Below are 6,638 nucleotides of genomic sequence, written 5' to 3'. Positions count from 1 at the left end.
TACATTTCTGTTTACAAAAGATGGTTTCCTAGGACTTACCCACTTTTACAACAGTGCAAAGGGAGTTATTTTGATAAGACCTTTCCATGTTAATATAATTTATTGCACATAACCATCTCTTATCTTTCTCTGCAGACAGGTGGCAAAATCAGGACCTATATGTTTGAGAGTAGAAGATTATATTATGAACAGTTCTCAGTTGTTGGGGACACTGCTACAGTGAATTTGAGTTATTGGAAAAAAGGCCATCTCTGAATTTCTGGTTGTTCTAATGCAGAGCAACACAGAGGCAGAGCTAAGGTTATTTGGATGCCTTAATTGAGCATTTCTGTACATTCCATTTTTTACACTTTTTTTTAAGTGGAGACTTAACTTTGAATAACTAAAGTTTAGTGTAACTTTTGAATCTATTGTCCCATATTACCCAATTTACCCATTTACTGGAACTAATCTTAATTAATAAAATGTCATTAAATTTCATTTGAACTTAAGTAAGGCTAATGAAAAGATTGTTTTTAATAACCAGAAAACTAAGAATTGCTCAGTGATTGGAGTCCCTGGAGATTATTTTCAGCCATGCAGAGGAAGAAGACAGGAGTGAAGCCGTGCCGTTACACATGTGGGGCTTGTCCAGGATCCCAATTTCCCCATTGGTGGCGACAGATGACTAGAAGCTGGTGAGGGAAGCCGGTGCAAGGAGTCAGCATTCGGGCAATGGAGCAGACCATACAATGGCTGCTGGAGCAACAAAAAGAGATGCAGAAGGCTATGCATTCATTCCAGGAATCCTACAAGGTGAAATGAGGTCCCTTCTTGCGTGGCAGGCTGAGCTGCAGCAGACTCTGCAAGAGTTCACAAAGGAACAATTGCAGGTGTAGCAGCAATTGATCCAGGGTCTCATGAGTCCTGCGACAGGAAACAGCAGGACACAAGGGGTGAGCCTGTGGAAGAAGGGCCCAGCAGATGACCTGGTGCATTTTTACTAACTTTTGAGAGGGTAGCGATGGGAGCCAGATGAGATAAGGGATTGTGGGTCCACCAAGTAGTACCGTATTTGTCAGGGGAAGCCCATGGCCATGAGCAAGGAACAGGTCTCGGACTATGATAGGCTAAAGGTGGACATCCTGGATAGGGTTGGCCTTTCGGTCAGAAAATACTGACAGAAATTTCGGGCCACTAGATGGACTAGAGACATATGACCCAGGGCATTCAGACAAAATTTAACAGACTGGTCAACTCGCTGGCTAAGGCCAGACACTCAAAGTGCAGGGGAAATAACAGACATGATAATACTGGTGCAATTTCTCCAGAGCCTCCGTAAAATGCTAGCGTTTGGGATCGGAGGCAATAGTTAACAACCCTGGAGGAAACGGTAAAGCTTGCAAAGGAGTTTGTGGATGCAGACTTTCCCAGGAAAGAATTCCAGATGTTTCAGGGACTGGACTTGGGGGGCGGGGGGAAAAGGAGGGGCAATTCAGACACACCCAGGACGATTGAAATGAAAAAGGAGGAAATGAGAACTCGTTCAGGGAACCAGGGAGTGGTCTGCACCCAGTGTGGGCATCTGGGGCATAAAAAGCAGGATTGCCCAGATATGGAATGTGGGTTCATAGGGAAGGTTAAGATTTTGTCATGGATATTTTTAGTAAAAGTCATGGACAGGTCATAAACAATAACCAAAAATTCATGGAAGTCCATAACCTGTCCCTGACTTTTACTAAAAATCATCTTTGTCTGGCTTGTCCTCGTCCCTCCCTCCACGAATACAAGTCGACGCCACACCATTCTGTTTTGTTGCAAGCATGTTTTTTCCATTTCTGGCCAAAAAATTTTGTCATGGGATTGGCCCAGTGCATTTTCGGTCTTCCCAGTGGTCGCCTGTGGTCTCTGGGGATCCAGTCACTGATGCGTGTTGTCCACCTATTGTCTTGCCTGTGGACTACATGACCCACCCATCTCCGCTTTGCATCGTACATCGCCTGCACTATATCGGTCACCTCTGTATGCTTTCTGATCTCCTCATTCAGTATGTGATCACGGAGCGATATCTTACACATTTGCGTTTCCATTGCTCTCTGGGTGACAGCGAATTTTTCTTCCTCCACTTTCGTCATTGACCAGCTTTCCGCTCTGCATATCATTGCTGGCAGAACAATTTTCCTTTTCTTCATGGGAAGTTCATCATCCATTAGAGAGGTCTTTATTTTGTTGAAACTTGCTCACCCTGCCTTTCTCCTCCTACTGCATTCCCCTTTGAATGAGTTGTCTCTGTTCAGCTACTGACCCAGGTAAATATATTTGTCGACCTCCTCACTTACTTTCCTGTTTACAGTGATGATTCCTGCTGCACAACGCTCATTCCGCATCCACTTTGTCTTCATGTTCACTTCCAACTCGATATCATGTGAAAACATTTGCAGTTGCTGCAGTTTGTTCTCCAGTTCTGCTGTGTCCTTTGCCAATATTACACAGTCGTCAGTGAAGAGAAGATGCGTTAACTGTGCTCCATCAATTCTGATTCCTTCTTTCCAGTTCAATTTTTTGAACAGTGACTCCAATACTGCTGCAAACAGCTTTGGTGAGATCACATCGCCTTGTCTGTCTCCTCTACGTATAATAATAGTGCACGGGACATTAAATAGTGTTAGCTCTGTCAAACAATTGCAGTTAATTTCTTCCAGCAGATCGATGTACCTCGGGTCGATGTTGATCGCATTGAGTACAACGTTAATCTCCACTGAGTCAAATGCCTTTTTTTTAGTCGACAAATGCAAGACACAATGGTACAGTAACTCCTCACTTAAAGTTGTCCCAGTTAACGTTGTTTCGTTGTTACATTGCTGATCAATTAGAGAACATGCTCGTTTAAAGTTGCACAATGCTCCCTTATAATGTTGTTTGGCAGCCGCCTGCTTTGTCCACTGCTTGCAGGAAGAGCAGCCCATTGCAGCTAGCTGGTGGGGGCTTGGAACCAGGGTGGACTGGCAGCCCCCCTTTCAGCTCCCTTATCAGCTCCCCTAAGTTCTCTGTGCGGCAGCCACCCAGCAGGCTATCAATTGCCAGCAGTTCAGCTGTCCCTCCCCCCACTGCCATGGGCTGCTCCTGCCCTCTGCCTTGGAGCTGCTCCTGGGAGCCTCCTACTTGCTGTGCGGGGGGGCGGGAGAGGGGTGCTAATGTCAGGGTGTCCCACTCCCCCCTGCTCCTGCCCCCCGCTTACCCCTTCTTCATATAGAGCAGGGTGGGAACACGACAGGGCTCAGGACGGAGAGAGCTTGCTGGCCAGAGCTGCTGTCTCAACTTCCTGATCTACTTAAAAAGGCAATGTACTTAGAGTGGTGTCAGCATACTTAAATGGGCAATGCACATCTCTCTCTCTCACACAGGGTGTGTGTCTCTGTCTGCATGCTGTCTTCCCTTCCTCCACTCGTGCTGCCTTGTAGAGTGTGAGGCTACATTAAAAACAATGTGTTAACCCTTGAGGGCTCAGCCAATTGCTAGTTCATCATTTAGCAGTAAGGCATTCCCTGGGAAATATCCCACCCTCTTCTACCCTCTAACTTCACCACCTCAACCAAGCTTCACAATCATCATTGCTGTGTACAGTATTAAATTGTTTGTTTAAAACTTATAGTGTGTGGGTGTGTGTGTGTGTATATATTGTGACAAAGTTCCTCCTCTATCTTGGTGGGTCCTGCGCTTATTGGCGGATTTTCTTGCCTCAGAGATTCACCATGTGGGTTGGGGAACAGCCCAGAGACCTTCCCCTCTGGAAGAACCCACAGTCCAGGTCAATTGGGAGGTTTGGGGGGAACCCGGGCCCGCCCTCTACTCCGGGTTCCAGCCCAGGGCCCTGTGGACTGCAGCTGTCTATAGTGCCTCCTGTAACAGCTGCATGACAGCTACAACTCCCTGGGCTACTTCCCCATGGCTTCCTCCAAACACCTTCCTTATTCTCACCACAGGACCTTCCTCCTGGTGTCTGATAACGCTTGTGCTCCTCAGTCCTCCAGCAGCACACCCTCTCAGCTCCTCACACTCGCACCACAAACTGAAGTGAGCTCCTTTAAAACCCAGGTGCCCTGATTAGCCTGCCTTAATTGAATCTAGCAGCTTCTTCTTAATTGGCTCCAGGTGTCCTAATTAGCCTGCCTACCTTAACTGGTTCTAGCAGGTTCCTGATTACTCTAGTGCAGCCCCTGCTCTGGTCACTCAGGGAACAGAAAACTACTCATCCAGTGACCAGTATATTTGCCCTCTACCAGACTCCTGTACCCCACTGGTCTGGGTCTGTCACTATATATATATATAGGTTTGTCTGGTGAAAAAAAAATTCCTGGAATCTAACCCCCCTTGTTTACATTAATTCTTATGGGGAAATTGGATTTGCTTAACATCGTTTCGCTTAAAGTCGCATTTTTCAGGAACATAACTACAACGTTAAGTGAGGAGTTACTGTACTTTGTATTCCTTGCATTTTTTGATGAGCTGCCGAACTGAGTGGATGTGATCAATTGTCGAACACCCTGAGTGAAAACCAGCTTGTTCTCTGCTTTTGTGCATTTCAAGATCCTTCTTAATCCTATTGAGTATGACATGGGTGAAGACCTTATACACTTGTGAGAGGAGTGTGATTGCACGGTAGTTGCTCAATTCTTTTGGATCGCTTTTCTTCATAAATAGTATTGTTTTTGATTTCTTCCATGCATCTGGAACACGCTTCCTATTGATGTAGATGGTGAACCACTGCACCAATGCTTTGAAGAGAATATCTTCCAGCGAAATATCGTCCACTCCCGGGCTCTTCCCTATCTTTATATTATGAACTGCATATTCAATTTCTTCCCACATAACGTTGGGAACCTCCTCTGTAGCCTGCTGCCTTGATAGTGTATGCTGGACATTGACATGCAAGGAGTAGAGATCATTGTAGAATTTTGTATATATTTCATTCATCTTGCTCCTTTCTGATGTCCTTTCACCATTTTCATATTTCAGTGCTACTTGAATAACCTTTTTCAGCCTAACATCTCTTTCTACCTTCTTCAGACTCCCGTTCTTTTTGGCCCCCTCTCTCAATTTCTTCTTTCTAAAGTCTTAATAGTTTTCTTTGATCTTCACGCGAATTTCTTTGCAGTGTTCTGTATTCTTCACCCATTTTCCTTCTAATTTCATGACAGCAAGGAGGGGGCACATGAAATTTGCTAAAAATATCCCTGACAAAATGGGGAAGGAGGAGGGTCCAACACCTGCAGCAGCTGGGAGCTCCGGCGTTCCCCACCACCCACAGCAGCTAAGGGGTCTGAGCCTCTCCCACCATGGACTGGTAGCTGAGAACTCTGGGGCCCCTCTGCTGCCCCAGCAGAAGTAGGGGGTCCCCCGCCATGTGCGGTGGCTGGGCAGCTGCAGGGTTCCCACGCAGCCCACTGCAGCAGAGTGGTCCAAGGTTCCCCCATCACCTGCAGAGGCTGGGAGGTGCTAGGTCCCCTGCCACCCACAATGGCTGAGAGGTCTGGGGCCACCCCCAGACTGGAAGCTGGAAGCTTGGGGGGGCCCCCATTGCCCACAGCAGCAGAGAGGTCTGGGATCCCCCTGCCATCTGCACAGGCTGGATCCTGCGGGGTCCTCCTGCTGCCCAGCAGCTGGAAGCTCCAGGGGGCCCCTACCCCTCTCACAGCTGGGAGTTGCAAGGCAGCGCCGGTGGCAGCTGGGAGCTGCAGGGGTGCCTGCCATCAGCAGCAGTTGAGAGCTGCCCCGGAGCTGAAGCTTAAAATGTCACAGAGGTCTCTGGAAGTCATGGATTCTGTGACCTCTGTGACATAATTGTAGCCTTGCTCACAGGATTTTGTGAGTGCACTAAAACTATAGGCGATGGGCAGAAAAATAAAATGCCCACGATTCCTGTAACAGTGGGGAGGAGGCATCAGAAGGGACTGTGGACACACTGCGCACTGGTCAGGAGGAATTTGGTGAAGCCCCATTGGATGCTGCCGGGTGGGAGCCTGAAAATTTATCCACAGCGAGAAGAGGCTCTGCCCAATGGCAGAAATACCCCTGGAGTTTTAGGGGAGGTTTAAGTGGAAGCAGAGAGGGGTGGTAGATGGATTGCTTCATCCAGTCATTATTGGGACAAACTGGAGCGCCTTCCCTTAAAAGAGGAAAATGAAGGTCCTTCATGGCAGGAAGAAGAATAAAGCATGGGGCAAAGGGACTTGATGTAGAAAAATCAAAGAACCCTGGACACAAGAACACAAATCAGGAGGAAAATAGGACTGCCCTAGAGAAGGGAAAGAAGGAACAAGGGGTAGGGAAAAATACTACCCCTAGCTTGCAGGCGAAAATCAGACAGTTCCAGGGAACCTGACCAACAGAACAGTGGGAGGAGGAATCCCAGGAACAGTTCATGGGGTTGGGGAAACCAGAGTCCCTAGTGGAGGAGAAAAAGGAGGGATAGCAACAGGCCTTGCCCCAAACCAAAGAAAGAGAGTGAGGAAACAGGCTGCCAGTGCTGTGAGGACCAAAGTTCTCTCTAAGCTACACGGCCACACAGCAGCCAATTAAGCGCCACGCAGGCGTTCAGGGCTGCGGTGGGGAGAGATTCCTCTCCTCCAGCCCCAGATCCAACCCAACCTAGCCCAGCC

General features: G+C 47.8%; 1 pseudogene; it reads right to left on the bottom strand.

Annotated features, from left to right (window-relative positions):
- Positions 1-1,724: 1,724 nt before the first annotated feature.
- Positions 1,725-5,172, bottom strand: LOC112123456 (annotated as a pseudogene).
- Positions 5,173-6,638: the final 1,466 nt, after the last annotated feature.

The sequence above is a fragment of the Terrapene carolina genome, unplaced genomic scaffold (assembly GCF_002925995.2).
Source record: "Terrapene carolina triunguis isolate 2854851 unplaced genomic scaffold, T_m_triunguis-2.0 Scaffold112, whole genome shotgun sequence".
NCBI lineage: Eukaryota > Metazoa > Chordata > Testudines > Emydidae > Terrapene > Terrapene triunguis.
Note: the sequence above shows the minus strand (reverse complement) of the source record. Positions and strands in the feature narration are given on the sequence as shown.